The sequence below is a fragment of the Sminthopsis crassicaudata genome, chromosome 4 (assembly GCF_048593235.1).
Source record: "Sminthopsis crassicaudata isolate SCR6 chromosome 4, ASM4859323v1, whole genome shotgun sequence".
In the NCBI taxonomy this organism is placed as follows: domain Eukaryota; kingdom Metazoa; phylum Chordata; class Mammalia; order Dasyuromorphia; family Dasyuridae; genus Sminthopsis; species Sminthopsis crassicaudata.
Genome location: NC_133620.1, coordinates 400,176,486 through 400,201,933, shown reverse-complemented (window position 1 = coordinate 400,201,933; position 25,448 = coordinate 400,176,486). Strand labels below are relative to the sequence as shown.

The window sequence follows — 25,448 nt, the reverse complement described above, 5'->3', positions numbered from 1 at the left end:
ATTATAAATGTAATGGAATATGACTGTAGTGCAAGAAATGAAAGAAAAGATTATTTCAAAGTGAAATACTTATATGAAGATTGAACTGATTAGGAAAAGAAAAATAATTTGTACCTTAAACATACCAATTAAGAAAGATTATATAAATTTGATCAACTAAGCGATCACCAGGTTTCCAGAGAAGACTGACAAAGGAGAATATTGTCTACCTCATGTCAGAAGGAGAATATATATACAGAATAAAGAAATGTATTTTTGAATGTAATCACCACAGGAATTTGCTTTACCTGGCTTTGTATATATGATTCATAAGTCCTGTATTTCTTTTCATCTTTTATTTTGTGAATGGGACAAGGTAGAAGGAATTTTTAAAAATTTTAATTGTTGGTAAGTTTTTAACTTTCAAGTGCACATTACAAATAATTGTTTGCTGGATAAGACAATATATTAAAATATGTTTGAAATTACAATAATGTAAAAAGCAAAATATATTAATAAAACCACAAGAAAATGACATTTCTTGTCAAACAGTATGAATAGGCTGCATTACAGTAAATAAAGAACTACAGAGAATTAATGGATATCAACCAAATATATGATTTAAAAAGTTATACAGTGTAAGATGAGGATTATCAGTGAACAGTACATATACAGGATATATCAAAAGTCTTAGCAGAGTTTTAAGCTATTAAAGTTTAAACCTACAATAAAAATTTTTGGATTCCTGTATTTCATTTCACGAAGAAATTACAATGAATCTACTACTTCATGTGGACTCCCTAAGATAAAATTTAAGGAACACATGGATAAAGTCACACTGAATGAGAGACATGGATAGATAATGCTCTGCCACTTTGAAAGAAAAATCTGCATCGTGCACCATGATAATTGTGGAAATATGTACAGAAGAATTGCTTTAACATACTGTATTATTTGCCATCTGGGGAGGGGATAAGGGGAAAAGAAGGAAAAAACTTTTGCAAAGGTGAATGCTGAAAATTATGCATATGTTTTGAAAATAAACAGCTTTAATTTAAAAAAAAAAATACCCTGTTCCTTAAATAAGATCACAAGTACATTTAAGTAGGTAAGAAAATTTTAAAAAACAAATTGTATAGCAACTTTCTCTCCTCCCCTCCCTCCCCCAGCTCCCCATCCCCCCACCCATGACTCTACTTCAAACGATGGCAATTCTTTAATTGTTACATCAAAACTAAAGATGATGTAATGATCAACTTCATTTAAATTCCTTTATTTCAAAAGCAAAAATATTTCTGAGATCCTTTAGTGAACTTTCCCACAGCTTCATTGTGATCCTGATTTTCCAGATTTCAACTCATGCCTCAGGTGCAGTCATACTCTGGAACATCTTTCAATATATGTTTTTATCCTGAAAAATCTCTGCTATGTTAGCTCCAAAAACAATAATAAAATTAATCTGGAAACACAACAATATCAAGAATCTCAAGGAAATTAATATATAGAAGTGGATACCTGATCTTAAACTAAATTATAAAACAGTAATTCTCAAAATAATTTGATTCAGGTTAAGAAATTGAGAAGCGGATAAGTGGAGCAAATTAGTAAGAAATGAAATAAGCATTTATTAAGCACTTAGTGTAAGGAAGGCATTGTGCTAAGTGCTTTACAAATATTTCATTTTGTCCTCAAAAGAACCCTATAAAGTAGGTGTTATTAGTATCAATATTTTGTTCTTCAGCTAGTCAGTCACATCTGATTCTTCATGATCCAAGGAATGTTTTGGCAAAGATACTGGAGTGGTTTGTCAGTTTCTTCTCCATTAGATTAAGGAAAACAGAGTTTAAATGACTTATCCAGGATCACACAACTAAGAAGTATCTGAAGCCACATCTGAATTCAGGTCTTCCTGACCCTGGGCCCAGAATTCTATCCACTGAGTCAGCTTGTGCTCTCTCTTTTAGGCAAACAGGGGTTAAAAGACCTGTTCAAGGTCACACACTTAGTAAATGTCTGAGGTCAAGTTTGGACTTGAGTCCTTCTGACTCCTGGGCCAGAGCTTTATCCACTGAGCCATCTAGCTGCCTCATTAATATTTTATAGTTGAGGGAACTAAAGTGGCTTTCAAGGATAATACACCTAGCATATCTAAGTTAAGCATAGAAACTTAGAAAGGGACACCCAGAACTTAAACATAACTACAAAGTCTTCTTTACAGAAACAAAGACAAATAATTAGGTATTAATTACTCACTGTTGAACCATGCCAATATAATAAATATAATAAAATTGAAATTATCTAATTAAAATTACACATTAATGATATTCCAATCAAATTACTTCACAGGAATTACTTCAAAGAACTACACAAAATAATAATAAAATTCATCTGCAAGAATGAGTCAAGAATCTCAAGGGAAGTTAACAGGAAAAAATGAAGGGAGCCAGGCACAAACAGACCCTAATTTACTACTAAAAAAAGGAATGATGATCATTAAAACTACTTAGATAACAAATAGAAAAGTCAATTATTTAAAAGATTAGTAAACAACACATATGTAACTACACATAAGAGCAAGTGCTTAATAATAATAAAGCTATATAGCAACATTATTATATGTTTCATATCAATATTATATAATAATGATGATGTTAGAAATTTTATAGAGTTTTTCAATTTGCCAAAGACTTAATATACATTAATTCATTTGAATCCCAATAAATCCAAGTCTTCCAACAATTATGGTAAGGATTCCCTTTCTGATCAAAAACTGCCTGGAAAATTGGAAAGCAAAAGATTGACTTTAGCCCAAAATTGTATACCATATATCATGATAACTCCAAATGTGTATGGTATAAATTTTTAAAAGATACATAAAAAACAGAATACAAGGGCAAGAAATGCTTTTCAAAACTATAACTAAACAAGAGGTAAAAATAGGCAACTTTATTATATAGCACTATAAAGCTTTTTGCAAAAGCAAAAAAAAAAAATGTGGTTAAAAGTGAAAAAGAAACAATCAGAAAAAAATCTTCATAGCAAATATCTCTAAAAAGGTCTATTATTACAAATATATGACTAATTTCCAAAAAAATTAGGGATAAGTAATTAAATATGAAAATAAAATTCTCAAATGAAGAAATACAAGCTATCAACAAATATATGACAAATGTTTTCAATGCTACTAAAAGAAATTCAAATTAAAACAATTCCAAAGTTCTATTTCAATCCACTCAGAATGGAAAAGATGACAAAAGGAGAAAAATATCAATTGTTGGAAGGGGAATAAAGAGGTAGTGACACTAATACTCTATTGGAAGAGCTCTAAATGAATTGTTTCAACTACTCCAAAAAACAATTTGTAACTCTACTCAAAATGTCATTAAACAGTATATATTCTTCGATCCACCAATAACACTATCAAAAAAGTATCCCTACGGGAATATCCAAGAACTGAGAAAGGGGAATTCCATGTACAAGAATATTATTAGCACCAGTTTCTATTGTAGTACATAATTACAAACAAAGTGGATGCCCATTAATTAGGGAACGGTTAAACAAATTACATTGTGTAAATGTAATGAAAAATTTCTGCATTCTAAGAAACAATATTGAGGATTCAGAGAAACCTGGGAAGAAGACTTATATGAAGTGATACATAGTGAAATGATCAAAAGTAATATAACAATTTACTCAACTACAATATTAATGTGAGAGGAAACAATCTTGAAAGATGCCAGAGTTCTGACCAAAACAGAAATTAATAATGCTTCATCACATGTAATGATGAAAAACATCTACCATTTGGCACGGAGATGATAGAGATTATCATAGATTACAGATTCAAGATTCAGTGATGTGTACATTCTCAGACAAAACCATTATGATGAATTGTTTTGCTTGATTACACCTATTTGTAACAAGAAGGACTGGTAACTCAAATTAGTAAGTAGCAATGGCTATGAAAAAAAGCATTAAAAAAAATCTTTACATACAAAAAACACCAAAAGACTAGAAAGAGATACAATCAACAAGAATTTATTAGCTTACCATGTTCTAGACACTATGCTAGAGGATATAAAGAAAAGCAAAATAACAGAAATAATTCCCTACAATCAAAGAGTATACATAATAATAGAAGAGATAAAATAACTAGATACACATGAGATGATCATTCCTTTCTTTCAGATTCTCAAATTTATTAATGTACTACGTCACAAAGTAATTGATCATTTTTAAAAATTTATTTTGCTCTTATTGCAATCTTTACTTCCTAATTTTGATAATATAGATTTATGCTCTTAAAAAATTAGGTTATCAACCCCAGACTTTTTCAAAAATGGATCTTAGATTTAGCTACCACTTTTTAGTGATTTTTTGTTCCATTATATTGATTACTAATACAAGTTATTAATTTTTATTTTCAGTTGATTTGTTGTTTTTTGTTTAAAAAAATATTTACATGTACTCAGTTTCTCTAATTTTCTCTTTCACTGATAAATGCATTCATAATTACTCATCAAATGCTGCTTTGGCAGAATTCCATAAATTTGGGGGGAAGGGAAGGGGTATTGTATTGGGTCCTCATCATGTGATCTGCTTAACATGATCCATTTTAAAATAATTCCCTTTCTCATTTAGTGACATTTTTAATCCAGTCATTTAATAAATTAACTACTTCTCCGACTCCCAACATCCGTAAATCTGAAATAGAACAAAGTCAACTATGGAAAGGAAATGCACATTTTTATTCTTTTTATATCTGTTAATCAAAATTTAACAAAATTACTGAGATAAAATCATCCTATCTTACATTTATAACTACTTGCTTTTTTAGTTTAGATTTTCCCTTTGACAAAGATAGTTAGAATCATCATTTTAAGATTATTCTATCCTTACCTGAAGTATTCTCTTCTTTCTCTCTGAAACAGCCTACTAAACAGCCTTTAGTAATTTAGCAAATATATTCTAAGGCTGAGATTCTTAAATAATCACAAAAAGGAAAACACCAACAATACTACATTAAAATCTGTATTGAAAACTTAAGTGTATATAAGCTTAATAAAACATTTATTTACAAGTAGATTTGGGTAAAGTATCACTCCTAATAGTTTATTTCCTCTTCTACATCACTATATCAGAAAATATAATTTTAAAAATTCAACAGAAAATTTTACAAGTAGGTAGAATTTATATAGAGCAGGCTGCTGCATATCAGCCTTTTGCTGTTGCCATCATGGTTCATAGTGTCATCAACTTTGGGGATGACAGTGTAAGCCAGCATTACTACACAAGGCTGCTGGAGATATTTCAAGATGTTCATGTATTTAGATGGGGAAAAATGTCTATTTTCTCTAAGCTCCGACTGATATTTACCGTTTCCTTTCTACATTTTCATGACATAAATTTCATGGTTCTCTTTCTATGAGAAATTATGAGCAGTCTATGTCTCTTTTGCAGGATCTTCATCCAGGTCACATCACACAAGGATTTATCTTGAGTCCTCTCCTTTTCTCCCTCTATACTACTTCTATACTAAAAATATTTTACAACTGTAAGATGAAGAAACCTAGATAGAAATTTGCCTGTTAGATAATCTGGGACTTTTAGTGGTTAGTTAGTGTTGTTAGGATCTAATAGTATGATATGGCAGCCAAAACAACTAATTTACTTTTAGGTTGCATTGAGAAATGTACTGGGACTGGATGATAATTCTGTTTCTGCAAGAGATAAAGTATTATTTTGAGTCCTGGTTGTCATAACTTATGGAGAACAAAAAAAAAAAAAGCCTGAATCATATGATCATAGTTCCTGTAGGATTTTAGTCTACAGCTAGAATAGTGATGTTATAAGTTCCCATGGGTTCAATTATCATGTCTATGAAACTGATTTTCATAACAGTTTATATAGCTCTAATATCCTGAATTCCCCTCATTAATTATCCATCAGATATCTCAAAATGGATATCCTGTAGGTACCTCATATTCAGTAAGTCCAAAATCAAACTGGTGATTTTCCCACCAAAACCCCCTCTTTTCCCAGCTTCTCTATTACTTCAGAAGATATCATCATCTTCTGTCACTCAACTTTTTAATGCTGGAGTCATCCTATTTGTGCTCAACTGCACATATCCAATCTGCCAAGTAGTATTGTTTCTACTTTCATATCATCCCTTTTGTGTATTTCCTTAAGAAAAAAGTCCATACCCTAGCATAGGACCTTATCACCTCACACCTGGATTACTATAAGAGGGTTCTGGTTTGTCTTTTTAGGGCAAGTGTCTTCCCACTTCAGTCCATCTTTCTCCACAGAACTGTAAAAGTTTCTGCCAGGTCTAATCATCAACACCCCCCCCAATAAATTAATGTTTAAGTACAGACATAAGCATCTGCTTTGCCACTGAACCCTAGAGACCATGGGACCTTTCTACATGACTTGCAGCTAAAATCTTCCATGTATATTAGAATGCAAATTCTTGAGAATAGGTGACTTTGTTATTTTTATTCCTAATAGTACAATGTTTTATATGTGCTATTGACTCATGCATCTGAAATTCTGTTTGGCTGTTAATGTCTTTCATAACCTATTCCATTTCTACTTTTCATGTTTTCCTTGTCTTTAATTCCTGTTCGTGTACTCTGAAGATCCAGCAAAAACAGAATTCCTGCTGTTTTTCACAAGACATTTCTGTCTTCTAACTCCCTTCCTTTTTCACTAGTAGTTCCCAATAACTGGAACACTCTCCCTCTTCACTTTTACCTGCTATCCTCTGAACATATCCTTAAGACTCAGCTCAAAATTCAACTACCACAAGAAATCTTTATGGGGCACCCCTATCCTAGTTCTTGTGCCTTCCCTTTAAAATGCCTCTATTTACACTGTAATACATCTTGAATGTATATACTTGTTTGCATGATGTCTTCCCATTAGAACATGAACTCTTTGAAGACATGAATCACATCTTTTCCTTTCTTTGTATCCCCGGCTTAGCTAAGTATCAGGCACAAAGTAGGAGTTTAATAAATGTGGTGTTAATTATTTTAGAAGGTTTATGATGCAAAAAAAGGTTAAGAATTCTTTTGCTAAGAGTTTTCAAATTTGGTTAACAACTCTTATGGTCCTTTTTAAAAATGTTTAATCTTCACTTGGGAGGTCTACTTCATCTCAAATAATATTGATATATGCTTCTCAAACATTCATTTCTTCAGTTCAGAGTTCATGAATTTTGCTACATAGTTAGATCTGGGTTCTTAACCCAGGCCTCTTACTTTTGTACATAGTTTAGTCTACTTGCAGCCAGCCTCCCAAGTCTTTCAAAGTTCCATGATGATTTTAATTACTCTTCACAAGTAAAAAACTTCTTCACTTCTGGCAACTTATGAGATTTCTTCCTTTATCACTGACTATACTATCTGAAGTTTAACTATTATTTAGACTTATTAAAGATTCAATTGTTCTTGGAAGGGGCAGTTAATGGATTATTTCTATGAATTATTTTGTATTTATTTGCATTTTTTTTTTTACCCTATCGGCCAGTTGGGCCAATGTGGTTCTTCTCTGTGTTTTGAAATAATCAAAATAAGCCTGTAATTCTATAATTTTTTAACTTTAATTTCCAGATCATCTATGTTTTATGAAATTCAATCATCTACCTACAGTGATTTTCCTGTTTGTTACAACAGTAACTTGCAATATTAAGAGAAGAGAATCATAATGAAAAGTAAGTATTAACTTAGGTTTGAATTCCCTGTTAGAAATCAAACTGTTGAGACCTAAACAAGACTTTTCTACAATTTAGTTTCCTAATTTGTAAATTTAATTTTCCTAAAATTTACTTTTCTAATTTATAAAAATGGAAATGTTAAGAATATGTACTTCAAAATGTTGTGGAGCATCAAAGGGGATGTTTATAAAGTGCTCTGAAAATTTTAAATGCTATAAAATGGGAACTATTAATATTTATTTGGCATTATTATTGTTGCTTTTATGTATTTAGGTTGTCTTCTATTATATTACCTACACCGATAATTTTCTTGGTCATTTCTCCTTGTTTTTTAATCTTTTCATTTCTTTTATTAGTTTCCACATCAAATTTCATATTTTTGAAGGGCTTTGTATTTAGTTTTATGATTTCTTAAGCACTGCTACTTCTTATTTTCACTAAATGTGTAATTCAGAAGTCTCTAGAAATATCTTGTATTTTTATTTTTCCCAAATGGTTTTTTTTTGATACTTTAAGCTGATATGGTTATACACCATGGTATTTTTAATTTTATCAGCATTCTACTTTGCTTTTTTTTTTTTTTTTTTTTTAATTGTAACTGACTTTTTGGGCATAATTTTTAGTCATTTACTTTCTCTTTAGCATGATATTTGTTTGTTGATTCTCCTCAGTTATGTGAGCATAGTTCTCTCTAATCTTCTAATATCTTAGACCACAATTTTTTCATGGTCACAAATTAAAATCCCCCCCCCTTTTTTTTTTGAGGCTAGGGTTAAGTGACTTGCCCAGGGTCACACAGCTAGGAAGTGTTAAGTGTCTGAGACCAAATTTGAACTCCAGTCCTCCTGAATTCAAGGCTGGTGCTCTATCCACAGCGCCACCTAACTGCCCCTAAATTAAAATCCCTAATCAAAAATCTCATAATTGCCAATTGTCACTAGAAGTCTATACTAAATAATTCAAAGAAAGAGTTAAGATAAAAAGAAAGAAAATCTGAAGAAAATCTACTTGGAGTGGAAACTAGGGAAAATTAAAAACAATGAAAGTATGGTTTTCACCACACCAACAATAAAATATAAAAAGTTACATTGTCTCTCTGAAAGATCTACATTTTATAATGCTGGTAACACTAAAAGAGGACTATAGTCGTAATTACAAATCCATAACCAATAAATTAGGAAGGCTTTATAACTGACTGATTAGGAAGCCCTGCCTCAAATTATAGAAAGGGATGTATTTTTTAAATGCAACTTAATGGACTAATAATAGCAATGCTTGTTATCAATTACATTCCTGGCAGAAATTAACTACTATAAACTAAACCTAATATCTCACCTATGCATGTTTTTTTTCAGCAACGGAAATAAATATGCTATTTTCTTCAAAGAAAAGTATTGCATTCAGTGATCAGAAATCATTTTAACACAGAAAGAAACAGGACTATGCTTGAAAACCCCACTCTTTCAAACATAGCAGTACATTTAACTTTTGAGGCAGCATGCAGTTTTATTAGATTGAATATAAGATCTGGAGTCAAAAAGGCTTGTCAACTCTCATCTCTGACATTTATTAACTATAACACTTTGAGCAAAAAGCTTAATCTCTCTTAGACTTTCACAAGCCCACCACTCTCTTTTCCCTGATCCTCTCTTTTCTCTAAGTTTTCATGTCGTTTCTCTTTGCTGATTCTGCTCCTACCTGTCCAGTATTTTTGGTTGGATATTCTTCTACATCATATTCAAAATCTATTTAGGGTTTCCTTAGGATCAGCCCTGGACCTCTTCTCTTCTCCTTCTATACTAATTTACTAGGTAGCTAATCAACAGTCTTAGGACTCTCATCTTTAAAATAGATAATAAAAGCATTCACACCTCATAAGAACTGTTGTCAAAATTAAATAATTTATATAGAGCTTTTTGAAAACCTTAAAGCACTACAAAAAGATCAGTTATTAGAAACCATAATGCTTAGAAACATTTTTCTTACCTCATTTAATCTAACTGAAAATTTCATCCACTGTTTCCAATTTTGCTATCTGAGGACAACAAAGGCACATCTACAAGACATCCTTCAAATAATGGAACACATATTTACTATGCTTTAATATTTTATTGACTAAATCTGACCTGTTCCTACAGCTGATTTTCATTTGGCAGGTTGATGAGACCAGCTCTTTATCATACTGATTACCCAGGACTGGAAAGAACATGGGATAGTCAAAAGCATGTCACACTTGGAAACCACAGAACTTGAAGTTCAGAACCTGGCAGTGATATTTACAACTTAAATGAACTTTAACAAGTCAACCAGTATCACTAAGGTCCCTTCTAACTCTAGACTAAAATCCTACAGGAACTATGATCATATGATTCAGGCTTTTTTTTGTTTGTTTGTTCTCCATAAGTTATGACAACCAGGACTCAAAATAATACTTCATCTGTTGCAGAACAGAATTATCATCCAGTCCCAGTACATTTCTCAATGCAACCTAAAAGTAAATTAGTAGTTTTGGCTGCCATATCACACTACTAGGTCCTAACACACACTGACTAACCACTAAAAGTCCCAGATTATCTAACAGGCAAATTTCTACCTAGGTTTTTTCATCTTACAGTTGTAAAATATTTTTTTTAACCAGAGTATTAGGGTTTACACTTATTCCTTCTAACCCAGTTTTCACATATAGAAAAACAATCTAGCCCATTAAAATATATATTTTTTAAATTTTGCCATCTAAAAATTTAGTTTATTTTTTCCAGCTTTATATCTTTCAAGATTTTTCTGTTTTTATCCAATTCATTATTTATAAATGTTCATTAGGAAAAGACCAAGTCCAGATCCTTTTAGAATTATGCAAGACAATTAAGCTAATATGGAAGCATTAGAAAGCTAATCTTTTGTCTTGGCTATTCAATATAAAGTTAAATCTAACTATAAGATTCTCTCCGTCTAGTCCTCAAAAATAGCAGAACAAATTTTTCCAATAGCTTTGCTACTCAATTTTAAAAAAACCTACTTCTGCATGTACAATTTATGTTTTAAAGCAAAATTAAAAAACAGCTGTATGTCTTGGCTGAAACCCATGCAGGACTTGAAAAAAGCAATGTGTGATTATGACTAATAACATGAATTACAAAATTATTTTGTTTCATAATCCCACAAAGATTTATCCTTTTATCTCATAACTTGTCCCTTGATTACCTGCTAACCTTGTCTTTGTTGTTTAACCTAAGTAAATTTTATCTCTACCTGCCTTTTATCTCCCTTGAGCTAGGGGGATGCCAGGCTATTAACCTATATAATGTCTGCTATTACTTAATAAGGCTTACAAGTGCAAGATCAGCCTTACAGAAGCTGATCATTTCTTCCTAGGTGCAATATCTAGCTGCTTCTAGGTGAACATGTATATGAAAGCCAGTACGTTTAAAAGTTGTTCAACCTAAGCTAGAAAGAGGTTTAGTTTGATTTTAAAGGCATAGCTCCTTTAAGAAGCAATCTGAAAATACTTCTGTGAGTTTTTACTTCATCAAGAAGTTCTTTCTAGATACAGAACAAATAAGGAGGGATATGAGTAACATAAGTAGCTGTCAGAGTAAACCCTCCAAATTAAAAGGAAACCAGGAAAATCATACAGCAGAATTCCATGTAAATCTTTTTCCACTGGTCACAGAAGCAAAACGATGCAAGGGCTTACTTACAGAGAGAAGCCATGTGGAGAAAAAGTAGTTTCCACTGGCATGAAAGGAACTGGGACTTCAGGCCTAGGGACTAGCAAGATGCAGAGAAAATTCTAGTTAGAAAAACTGGAGCAAGCAAGCTAATTAAAGGTTTTTGACACCTGAAGCAGGGGGAAGGGGTATAGGCCAAAGGCAAGCTTTCACACCGAGCTCTGAAGCCCAGAAGCCTCGAAGCAGCTGGAACAAGGCTGGAGCAGACAGAAGCGGTGAGCCACCGGGAAGCTGCAGACAGGCAACGCCCAGAGCGCAAGTTAAAGGTTTTCCTGAAAGCAAAAAGGAAAACCCAAAGTTAAGTTAAGCAGTGAATGGTAACAGTTGAGGTTTAGTGAGGGAAGGCACTTTTAAGCAAGATGCTTACATCTCTTTGAATCTTGCTCCATCATGTAGTATTGTACATTTATTTTGTAGTATTTAACTTATGCCATTATATTATAGATTTATATTTTCATATAAAATGAAAAAATATAAATATTTTTTTAGTTACGTAGGACTGCTAAGGCTTGTGTTGCTAAAACTATCTATACATATGTGTGTATATATATGAGTGGGCATGTATACACACACACACACACACATATATCACTTTTCACCTTGTAGAAGCTACAGAATAAGTATAATACCTATAAGAACTGTTCAGTTCCCTAGGGCTGCCCTGTCATTTAAAAACCTATTAAATTATAGTAAATGTCATGGGATGTGTATATAGGTCCAAGAGAGAGGTTTTGGGTTTTTTTTTTGTGTGTGTGTGTGTGTTTTTTTTTTTTGCAGGAACAGATTACTAAATTTAGACAAAATTGACTTTTGTTTTTTAAGAAAAATACAATGCCCTATTTATACCTTTATTTCAAAAATCTAAATTATGATACAGAGCAAAATTTAAAGAAATAGGCACATTTAGATATATGCTGTCACTATCACTATGTCTCAACTGTTCTCAAATGCTGCTTAATAACTCTGAGTTTAATCATCAAGTATAAATAACATTCACTTCAACTCTTTTCTTAAGGTAAGACAGCTTCTAAGCTATATGAACGTAAACAATAGTTTAGGGTTTGGCTCCCACCATGTCTATTAATGAAAGTTTGTTGCAGAAGCCCATTTTCCTCCTGCTTTGATTTTTTAAAAGTGATTTGGGCTTTGAAGTAACAAAAGTAGTTAATTGTCTGTTTACCTAATTAGAGATGGCAGAAAGAAAAAAAAAATACCGTAGGCTTTGGAGTCAGAAATTTTCAAATACAGGATTTGTTACTCAGTATTTGTGCAACCCTCAGCTAGTCACTTAATCTCTCTGGGTCCATTTCCTCTCCTGTGAAATGAGAGGAAACTTTTTTCTTACTTTCCTAGTTCCTCAGTACTCATAATTTGTTCCAAAGTACTTGTGTACCTATCAATCCCTTTATGTTAAAAGGTTGTTTGTTTCAAGAAACTTGTCTTTTCTTTTCCACCTATACTCAGAAAAGAAAAAAAAAAAAAAACAAAAAGAAGAAAAAAAAAAAAACAAAAAATATTTCTATATTTTATGTTTGAAAGAGCTTATAACTACTTCTTTTGGTAAGATCACTTGCAGTAAACATTCATACCGATCACCACCTAGTTTAGGCTTTTAATCATCTGAGAAAACTACAACCAATGAACTCCTTTTATTTAAAAAAAAAATTTTTTTTATTTGGGTCTTTTTACAAGCTTCTTCCCATCCCAATTCATCCTCTGGAATTGCCAAAGTGATTTTTATGACATGCTAAAGCCTATCACACTCATGTCAACAAACTTTGATGGCACCTTATTTTCTCTAATTTAAAATACAAACTTTTCATGACGACACTTTTGTACCTTGCTAGTCTTCTAACATGACTGCCTGTCCCACACTCTTGTATTCCAGTTAAACAAACTACTTGCTGTTCTTCCACCGACTCTCATCTATGTTTTCTTCACTGACTGCCCCATTGCCTATGCTTGGAATGCATTCCTCCCTCATCTCCACTTCTTAAAATAACTAGTTCCCTTCAAGTTCAAGTTCTAACTTCTTCATGAAGCCATTCTGAGAACATTCAGGTTTTAAGACACTTTCTCCCAAAACTACCCTATGTTCATTATGTATATATTCTGTTTATACTGGCATACTGTTTCCAATCAAAACATAAGCTCTTTGAATTTGTTTTTGTATATCTAAGATTTAATGCAGTGCCTGAAATACAGTAAAAAGGTGATTGTAAAGTAAATGGAATTAATTATTTGGTTAATTATTAATTGATTCCAAATGATTTGTTGACATCAGTGTTAAAGTTGTTGTGAAAGGATAAATTAGCTGTGTACATATCTTGGAAGAGTAAGAAAAACAGTTAATAAAATTTACTAGGGCTCAAAACCCTGAACAGTTCACAATATAGTAATTAATTTCCTAATCTAAGAATGGGACCAGATCCATAAAAAATTCATAGGACACTTTTTAGCCAGGACAAGATTATAACTGAATCCACAGGCACTGCTCAGAAAACATGGGAAAGGAGAATGGAACTAGAAAAAGTGGTAATGCAAGAAAGTACTTAAAGACCAATTGTTAAAAACCGTAAAAAGCAAGGGAAATGTGTAACACTACATCAAGGAAATAGAAAATTTTAATGTTGAACCCCTACACATAGCCTTACACTAGAGTGGCATATTTCCATAAAAATATGAAGCTCTGCAGAACACAACTTCTATTTGTGCACAGATTAATATAAACAGAATAGAACCCACTCCTATTCCATAGAAAAATTAGTTTCCAGACTCCCTTTTCTGCTTACTTTTCCCTGTTCCTTGTTGTTTTTCTCTTTCCTATTTAGATGTCCAGGTTCTTATTACACCATAAAAATAGGAAAAAATTTGAGATAACTAGTTATATACTCCCTCAAAATAATTTATATCTGTTTGTTTACTGCTAGGTAATTTATCCTAAGTCTTTTGTCCCTAATTATAAAAAGAATGCATTAATATTTTGCTAAAAAGTCTAAGTAATAGTGAAACTTGGCAATTCTCAAATCAGTAGCAATGACAAAAGATTAACCAATGAAATCAGAAGATTGAAGCAACAGCACCACCTATTCTCATTCCACTACATAGACCAGGGGGAAGATTTTCTGGCCTGAGAGACCAAAAAAAATTTTTTTAAAAATCTATCTTATATCTGGGTCATCCTCTAAGGGGATCAAAATAAGAATGTGTACTCCAAACAGTTGGTGAACACACAGATAACATGTAGAATCTATGAGAAAAGACTGTTTCCTTTACAAAGAAACCATTAACCATTAAGTAAATTCACAAATGTTCTGAAGTAGCCCAATACTAGTTTGAAATGGCAAAATAGACATTGATACATTGTGATACAGAAATAAGAATCAAATTTCAAAATAGAATCATGATCTACCCCCAACCTTGGGATTATAGAAAGAAGCAACTGACAATAAACCACTTAAAATTAAATTAAAAACTATCATTCTGACAAATTTAAATTCCTTCTCTTTACTGAGATTTTTCTATTTTAAATGACAATTGTTCATCAAAATTTACTAAGTTAACTAGCAAGTTTCTTCTATAAAATGAGAAGTTATATTTAAAAAATCTTTCAACTCTAAATACTATGTACTCTATAGAAGAGGTGCCAAACATGCATGTATCCATAACACTCCTGGCTGCAGCCTGAAACATTAAGATGTAGTTCTGATTTTACCGTGTTGATGTATTTTCTTATAAAAGAAAAATATATGTGTGTGTGATTGATTGACTAAGTCACTATGCAGCCTCCTGGAATCATATAAGATTTAGAGGCCTCTGTTTCTATTTGAATTTACCACCACTAACCTCCTATACTATTAAATCTAAATATTTACTCCTTGTTTAGGGTAATATCCACATCGAACAATTACTGATCAAATGATTATCGACTAACATATATGTGTGTATACATGTATATGCATATATATCTATACATATATATACATACACACACACAGGAGGGACAGGGTAGAAGGGGGGAGTGAAAAGGGAAAGGAGGAAGAAGAGAGATCAGAGAAGGAAGACAGAGGAAGACAAAGAGAGAGGGAGACGCACAAAAGGAATGAATACTAACACCACAATAAGATGTCCTCTGATTTATTTCATCAGTAAAATACATATTAAACAAATACTACACATAACAATAAGCTAGTCCTGGAATTTGGAGGACAGGCTATTTTACATTTAAAATATAATGACTTCAATACCAGAAGTAGCAAAATCAGTCTTTCAAGAAGCATTTATTAAACATCTTACTTGGTACCAGACAATGGGCTAAGCAATAGAGAATACAAAGAAAGTGAAACCAGTTACTTGGTTTCACAAGAATCTATACTTGAGTTGAACATGAGGTTGTTGTTACATTAGTAACTAATTCTAAGAATTGTTCTAATACTCACGGATAGAGAAAGAAAAATATATTTATATAAATCAATTTTTTTTAATTTTTAATTTTAATTTACTTAGGAAATTTCTATTTAAAATAGGTAAATTATACAACTACAATCATTATTCATGGATTATAGCCAATATAATAAAAAGAGCTTTACTTGACTAATCAATGCCATCCCAATTATATCATTTAAAAATTACTGATCTAAAAAAATAAATAAATAAATAACAAAATTCATTTGGAAGAACAAAAGTTCAAGAATTTCAAAGAAAACTGTAAAGAAACCAGATCTAAAACTATAAGGTAAGAACATTGTTAAAGTATAAAATGGATGACATTTGTTTTGTATAAATAAAACCAATGTAGCCAATATTAGAAGGCAAGCAGAAAACCGGTAGGAAAAAAAGCTTTCATAGACAATCTATCAGACAGGAGATAAGATTGTGATAGAATACTGCTATAAAATAAGACATTGAGCTGGCTGATTTAGAAAAACATGTTTGAGAAATAACTTTACTGACTTAGGAGCTATGGTGTTAAGTCTTTAATTACACAACAGCAGAGCTGTTTAGAAAAGTTTAGAATCAAACTTTTGTTTATTTCTGAAATTCAAGTCCCTCTCTTGATGCTCCATTGCCTAAGTACCACAGAAGTTATAAGAGGAGTGTGTAATCCCCCCAGGAGTGTAACTCTCCACTTCTGATTACATCAAGTGCCAGATATACTCTCCTATTTGAAGAGTTTAATTTCCCCAAGTGAGTCTAAGTCTCCTCCCCATCATATCACCACACCTTCCTTCTAAATCAACTCTAATTATATTTTACAATGTGTTTCTTATTCTAAATCTCCACCCTGATTACATTAATTTACAAGTCTGGGTACCCACCACCTCAATTTCATTTTGCTTTTATAAGTTTTGTTTCCTAGTTCCTTGTTCTAGCTAGGTTTCAATTTTATTTTTCTAATTTAAGATTCATTTTTCAGCAATTCTCTCATCTAATTACTTAACTCTGTGGAAACTAAACCTCTAATCAATTCTCACACATGTAAAGATTTGGAACTATAAAGGAAGATGCAATTCACTTCCAAAATAAAAATTGACAAATAGAAATATGCATAGCATGGTCCTAATACATATTTGTATATGTGCACATATATATGTGTGTGTGTCTATAGATGTATGAATCTAGGGTGGGTTGAAGGAAGGAGTAAAATAAAAAATACATAAGAACAAAAGAAAACCTAGAAAGCAGCACAGAAAAGCCAGGTTGCTTTAAAAATAATGTGTAAAATATATTACATAGGTCTTCATAAAGTGGAAATTTACTATTACATATTAAATCCTTTCTTATGTTCTGCAATGTACATGAAAAATTTTCCCCCTCATTGTGTGTTGAAGTTTAAAATGAACAAAATTTTTTTAAAAACATATATAAATTTACAGCACAATATTAATGTAGTTCATTTTAAATTTTATTAAGTAAGAAAGATACAGAATTGCCCTTCCACTTCCATTTTTTTCCCCCAGAATGCACAAAGCTGCATATTAAAAAAACTAAGATCCACCTTGGTTCAAAAAACTCAGATTGCTAGAACTTACTAAAAATAAGTATTTAAAATTTTCTAATTTTATTGCTTTTGCCTTTAAAATGGTCTGGTGAAAAATTCTTGGTATGTCCTGATATCAACATTTTGGTTTCAGTTGGATCATTTTTCCCTGCATTCTTCAAACATTTTGCTCTATTTCCAACAAAGTGTAAGACACCACCGTTTCTCCTTACTCAACAACATGAAGTCCATCCATTTTTTATCATCTACATCAGTTTAATTATTTTTATTTTATTTACCACTAGGATGTATTAATTAAAAATTAAAACACTTTCATTTCTTTATCATTTATTAATCAGGATGTGAATACCCATGCTATAGATAATTTACCTAATATCAAGCAGTAAATTATAGTAGAGAGGTTCAAAAACACTGATTCTACCAAATAAAACTATGTTCAAATTGAAATTTGACCTCAAATCCCCAGTAGGATTAGTTGGAAAAGACTACTGAAAAGAATATGGGGAATGGGATATAATTAATTCAAAAGAAATGCCGGATAAAGCAAAGTAGCACTCTATATATGAAAATATAACCACATGAAGAAATCTGAAAGCATGAAGAACATTTGGGTGACAAGTAAAGGCACAGAAAAGGAAAAAATAAAGAAATGCATTTGTACAGTATACTATAGACCACCTGGATATAAAGAAAAAAAGAGATGAATTTAAGAAACAGATCACAAGCCTGGGACACAGTAATGATACAAGTAATGATAATAAACTCTATACATTTAATACGGGTGCAATTTTTTCTGCTTCTCTACCTCTCTTCTCTCTCTTTTCCTCTTTCCCTCCACCCTGCCTTTCTCTTTTTTCTTTCCCTCCACCCTGCCTTTCTCTTTTTTCGTTCCCTCCACCCACCCTTAATACCCAGACCCACAAAAGCTAAACATTTCTTGACCTGTCTTAATAATAGATCTTATAAAAATGAATGGTAGACAAATTTTTTTTTGGTATTGGCTAAGAAATAAGACTAGTTGATCAGTGGAATAGGTTAGGTTCAAAGGACAAAATAGTCAATAACTTTAATAATTTAGTGTTTGACAAACCCAAAGACCCCAGCTTTTGGGATAAGAATTCACTGTTTGACAAAAACTGCTGGGGAAATTGGAAATTAGTATGGCAGAAACTAGGCATTGACCACACTTAACACTGTACACCAAGATAAGGTCAAAATGGGTTCATGACCTAGGTATAAAGAATTAGATTATAAATAAATTCAAAGAATATAGGATAGTTTTACTTCTCAGATCTGTGGAGGAGGAAGGAATTTGTGACCAAAGAAGAACTACAGATCATTATTGATCATAAAATAGAAAATTTTGATTATATCAAATTGAAAAGCTTTTGTGCAAACAAAACTAATGCAGACAAGATTAGAAGGAAAACAATAAACTGGGAAAACATTTTTACAGTCAAAGGTTCCGATAAAGGCCTCATTTTCAAAATATATAGAGAACTGACTTTAATTTATAAGAAATCAAGCCATTCTCCAATTGATAAATGGTCAATTTTCAGATGAAGAAATTGAAACTATTTCTAGCCATATGAAAAGATGCTCCAAGTCATTATTAATCAGAGAAATGCAAATTAAGACAACTGAGATACCACTGAACACCTATACATAGGGCACACACAGATTGGCTAGGATGACAGGAAAAGATAATGCTGAATGTTAGAGGGGACACCGATACATTGTTGGTGGAATTGTGAATACATCCAGCCATTCTGGAGAGTAATTTGGAACTATGTTCAAAAAGTTATCAAACTGTGAATACCTTTTGATCCAGCAGCATTACTACTGGGCTTATATCCCAAAGAAATCTTAAAGAAGCGAAAGGGACGTGTATGTACAAGAATGTTTGTGGCAGTCCTCTTTGTAGTGGCCAGAAACTGGAAACTGAGTGGATGCCCATCAATAGAGAATGGCTGAATAAATTGTGGTATATGAATGTTAAGGAATATTATTGTTCTGTATGAAATGACCAACATGATGATTTCAGAAAGGCCTGAAGAGACTTACATGAACTGATGCTGAGTAAAATGAGCAGGACTAGGATCATTATATACTTTAATAATAAAACTATAAAGATGATGAATTCTGATGGGCATGGCCATTTTCAACAATGAGATGAACCAAATCAGTTCCATTTGTTCAATAATGAATAGAACTAGATCCACCCAGCGAAAGAACTCTGGGAAATGAGTGTGAACCACTACATAGCATCTCTAATCCCTCTGTTTTTGTCTGCCTACATTTTTTATTTCCTTCACAGGTTAATTGTACACTATTTTAAAGTCTGATTCTTCTTGTGCAGCAAAATAACTATATGGATATGTATACATCTAATGTATTTAACATAAACTTTAACATATTTAACATATATTGGTTTACCTGCCATCTGGGGGAAGGGATGGGGGGAAAGAGGGGGAAAATTGGAAGAAAAGGTTTTGCAATTGTCAATGCTGAAAAATTACCCATGCAATCAATATCTTGTAAATAAAATGCTATAATAAAAAAAATGAATGGTAGAAATTACTTACATGTATTTAGAAAAATAATATACTATTGAGGAAAAAAAAAGAATGAAATCATAAAGTCACAAAGAAAGATACTTAAAAATGAGAAAGAAAAAGAAACTGTCAAAAAAGAAAAATGGATAACAAGAGTAATTACCAACTATTAAATTTTTAAAATAAAAATATAAAAGATAAATAATGAATACAAAAGTGTGGCATATTTCTGAAAAACTGTTTCTGCTAAACTGCTAAAGAGTTGATTACTATGAGGAAAAACTCTAATTTTGTTTTTCACTATGATGGAGAAAAGAGAAGGATCAAAGAAAGGATAAGACCTGCTATTAGGTTGTATAGAACAATGATAATGGATAACAGAACACTGATCTGTTCAACTACTTTGTTCTGTTTTGGGTTTTTGTTTTGTTTTGTTTTGTTTTTACAAATCATCTTTAGAAAAAGTTAAAGAGAGAAAGTAAAAAACTCAGAAAGAAATGTACAGAAAGACAGAATCTGTAAGAGAGAGACACAGAGAGGCTTTGGAAAGAGAGAGGAGAGAGAATTTCATTCATCATTGCTAATCTCATTACATTATCTTTCTCTCTAAACCAGTGGTCCCTCAAACTTTTTAAATAAGGATCCAGCTCACTGTCCCTCAGACTGTTGGAGGGCTGGACTATAGTAAAAACAAAAACTCACTCTGTCCCCGCCCCTCAGCCCATTTGCCATAACCCAGCCGGCAGCATATGGCCTATGGGCGGTAGTTTGAGAACCCCTGCTAAACCCTTGCCTTTCCTGAACTTTCTTATTTTTGTCACAGGAATATACACAATCATATACAGGATTAACCTGTAACAATATACACCATTATATTTCTAATAATCCAAGTTTGAAACCTGAAGTGTTAATTTTGATATCTCACCTTTACACTCCCCACATATATAAGCAGTTGCTAAATATTATCATTTCTAACTTTATTATATGTCTTTTAAGAAGATATTGAATTTTTAATTTATGGAATAAAATAAGGAGTTCTATATAACATTATAATAAAGATGATTGTAAAAACTATTTTAAAAAAAAGGAATTATCATGTTTGGACTAAATGGAACAGAATAAAAATGGCTAATAAGGAGATGATAATCCAAGATAAGTAAGGAGATGGCAAGTGAGCATTCAGCTACCCTTACTAAGTGCAAAACACCAGGACCAGAAAAAACAGCATCTGTAAGTAAAAGGAGTAGATGATATAACTCTTAATATCTGCAATCCCTGAAGGATCACAGATAACAAGAAAAATGCCATAGATATAGAGAAGAGGCAGAGAAGAAATTACAATTGTCACAAAAAAGGAAAAAGGTGAGTGAATTTGACTTTGATTCCTGTCAAAATTCTAACACATAATTAAAGGAATGGTCAGTAAATAACTAGTTTTATCAAAAGCACTTCCCTATTCCCACATCAAGAACCATATTAACCCCACTTCATTAAGACAATACTATAACACAGTATCCCAGATTTATGACAAAGTCTCTCATGCTATCCTTGTAGACAAAATAAAGAAATGTGGGTGAGATGATTAAGTTATATAGCTCATACAGACCAGAAAGCAAATAAAACTACCAAATAGGGCAGCCCTACTTCCTCTTCCCTTTTTTCTGGTTATCTCATGGGAGAGACATGGCCTGGATGAGATGGAAAGCAGCAATTTTATTTGTTTTGATGAAATGGAAAATTATTACACCCTACCATGTGTTCTGACATTTCCTCCTAACATCCTATATGCCTTACCAGCTATCTGCCCTGCCTCTAAGTCTAGCAATCCCCCGGGGGATTGTTGACTTAATGAATGAAATAATCAAAAGAACCTCTGGAACTTGCTATCTCTTTCTCCTGTGAATCCTTAGAATTTCCTGTCTTTTCCATCTGTCCTATAAATTTACTTTTTTTCCACATTCTGTCTCTCCTCATTTGTATAAGCTCCTTAAAAACAGGGACTGTCTCATCTTTCCTATTTATATGCCCAGGATTAAATACATAACAAGCCTTTAATAAATGCATTTTTTAATCCATTTATTCATAGGTCCAAAAATTAGCTAAAGGATGGAATCTAAAAATTAGTTTTAATGGTTTGGCATCACACTGGAAAATAGATCCATGATTGGCCTGGAAAGGTGCCCAATCCAGGCCCTACCAGCCTTGATTTTTCCTTTGCATTCATCCCCACAGAGCTAACTATTGCCATGTCTTGTCATGATCTACTTTCACAACTTTTATTATATATGTCTCTTCTACATTCACACAGCCATTGGGTACCTATTACCTCAAGTCTGCAATACCACAAAACAAAACTGTTGATTTGGTTTCTATATTTCAACTCTCCAACTACTCCAATCCATCCTCCATTCAGTTTCCAAAAGGACCTTCCTAAACTACAAGTCTGATCACTTGTACACACACACACACACACACCACACACACACACACACACACACACACACACACACCTACCTCAACCAATTGCTCCCTTTTAGCTCCAGGATCAAAAATGTAAAAACATGTTTTAGAACAAAATCTTATTTGGTTTTTACAATTCTTGATAACTTGGCCTCTACATTTCCTTTTTCCTATGCTTTACCATATTCTATAATCTAGCAACAGCATCCTTCTCATTCTACCATTCACCTCCTTTGCACTCATGGTCCCTTTTACTTAGAATGTGCTTTCCCCTCCCGACCTCCTGGCTTCTCTAACCTCTTCAGAATGGGGCACAAATCCCTTCTTCTACAAAATGACTTTCCTAATCCTTTCAACTGCTAATGCTTCCCCCCTCTGAGAATACTTCCCATTTATACTTCCATTTGTATTTTGTAAGACTTTTTCCATGTCTCTCCCATTAAAATTTGAGCTTCCTGTAGTCAGAACCTTTGTTTCTGTCTTCCTTTTGTAAGGGAACACATAGTACCTGGCACTTCCTCCTTTCATTCATTAAGTTCAAAATTTCTTTTTTTTTTTAAATGATAATCTTTTACCTTATGTCTTACAAATATATTTTTCCCTCAGTCCATCAATTCTGCACTAGCTACACGCTCTCCCACACCTGGGATTCTCTGGCTCCTGGCTTCCTTCAACAATCATTAAAGGCCTGACTTGTACAAACAACAACAAATAACAAACAACCACCATCATCAGCACCAACGCCATTGTCACTGCTCCCTGCCGTTGCCACCACCACCACTAATAACAATACCACCAACAACAACACCAACACCACAACTACTACAATACCAACAATAACAACAACCACACTACCACACCACCAACAATAACACTACCAACAACAACAATAATCACACCACAACAACCACAAGCACACCATCACCACAACAATCACAAGCACAATACCACCACTATCTTTCTTAATTCTATGATTATCTCTATTTTATCCTGTACATATCTTTACATATAGTTGAACTTCTTGAGGAAAAAAAAACTGTGTTTTGCTTTTCTCTATTGCCTCAGCGATTAGCACATTGCCATGGCACACAGTAGGTGTCTAATAAATGCTTGTTCACTTATTGACTTAACCTCTTTAGAACTCTTTAGGGGGCAGCTAGGGGGCAGTGGATAGAGCACCAGCCTTGAATTCAGCAGGATCCGAGTTCAAATCTGGTCTCAGACACTTAACACGTCCTAGCTGTGTGACCCTGGGCAAGTCACTTAATCCCAGCCTCAGGAAAAGAAAAAAAAAAAAAAAAAAGAACTCTATCTTTATCTGTAAAATGAATAAAACTGTAAAATCTATCTCACAAGAATATCATGAGAATCAAATGAAATAATAATGTACTTGTAAAGTGTTTTATAAAATGTAAAAAGATATAAAGTGTTTGTTGTTACTACTATTCTTAACAGACAATTTCAATGGTTTACAAAAATCTCCAATGAAGAAATTCAGCATCTTCTTTGTAATTTATAATCTCAAAGAGTTACTAAGAGTTTGTAATGTCCTTGTTTTCAAAGAAAGTCACTGACATCACAGGGTGATAACTTGATTTGCATTTGAATTGGATTTAAATGAGGCAAAATTGCACAAAGTTGTCAGCTTCAATCTTTCTTCTAGAGTCATTGAAGTCCAGTGAAAAATAAAAGTCAAGATGACTGCAGATGGCCCAGGATGCAATAGATAACTCTGGCATCTTTGATGTCTGACTATCTCCTTCTAGAGCTCTACTATTGTAGAAACTTTTATGGCCAATGACACAATTGTTTTCATCTACTCATTCAACTGGAGGATATCTTTACATGCTTGGGGCAATCATCTGCCCCTAACTCCTTTATGGGTTTAGGGCCATCAATTACCCTCAACATGGTTTATCCCTTCTGTAGATATGGTTTATCAGAGTATGGCCACTATGCATGTTATAGTTTTTTTAAGCCACAGGTTAGAGTTGATATCAGGTGGACACCAAAATGTGGATATACAATCCTGAATAGCACTCACACCAGGGATGCTAGTCCTCCTCCAACACTCCATTGCCTAGAATCATATAGCTATTTAGTGTCAGAGGAAAGATTAGGACTTAGGTCTTCCAGACTCCCAGGCCAGTTTTCTTTCCACAACTTTTCAGCTATCCTGTTATTATTAGAATTTACTTCAAAATATAACTGAACAAGATATTCAGCAAGTGATCATTAAGTTTCGGTTTTCTTCAAGTCTTCCAATGAGGGAATCTTCCATGTAAGGCACTGTGTTTGTATTTTTCAATTGATCAAATTTTGTAGAAACTTTCCCTAAATTAATCATAATTTTTTTTTCTTTGCAGCTTCTATCCACTCCTCTTAGTTTTGTTTTCTAGGATTAAGTAGAACAAATTTAATTTCTTTCATGGGTCAGCCTTTGAAGTCCATATAGAAAACAATCATGTCTTTTTCTTCTTTAGGCACCTTCAAATGATCTTCAAATCATATTTTCAAGAACTGATCATCCTGTTCTAAACGATTTCTATGCTTCTGGTTTAAAGGCTGCTATGCTTTTAGTTTATCAATATCCTTCCTAAAATGTGTTCAAAATTAAACATATGATCAATATTCCACATGTGATCTGACTGGGGCAAAGTATAGGAAAATGATCACTTCACTAATTTTGAACACTCTGCTCCTAAAACTAAATTAAAATTTTTAATTATTAGTGTTAACTTGTATCAAGATTTTGTCAAATAAAACCTTGATTTTTTTTTTCAGAAGAATGGTTGCCCAGATATACATTCTCTGATTTTATGCTTATGAAATTAATTTGGGGCCTAAATTTAAGACTTTATATATATAGCTATTAAATTACCCCATTATTCTATCTTAATGAATACTACCTTGTGAATTCCAATGTTATCCAGTGTGTTGACTATTTTTCCAGCTTTTTATCATCTCCAAATTAGATGAGAATATCATCTCTCTATATTCTT

At 32.6% G+C, this 25,448-nt stretch overlaps 1 protein-coding gene across 12 annotated transcripts in view; it reads right to left on the bottom strand.

The window, feature by feature from the left end:
- CDC42BPA (CDC42 binding protein kinase alpha) overlaps window positions 1–25,448 on the bottom strand; it is a 328,754-nt gene that overhangs the window by 221,425 nt on the left and 81,881 nt on the right. Inside the window, exon 2 of one of the 12 annotated variants that reach the window (XM_074262592.1) lies at window positions 11,541–11,702. The exons of 10 other annotated variants lie outside the window; for them this stretch is intronic. The gene's annotated coding sequence lies outside the window, so the exon portion shown is untranslated. The remainder of the gene's footprint in view (window positions 1–11,540; window positions 11,703–25,448) is intronic. One more of the 12 variants, XM_074262593.1, reaches the window with a different exon arrangement.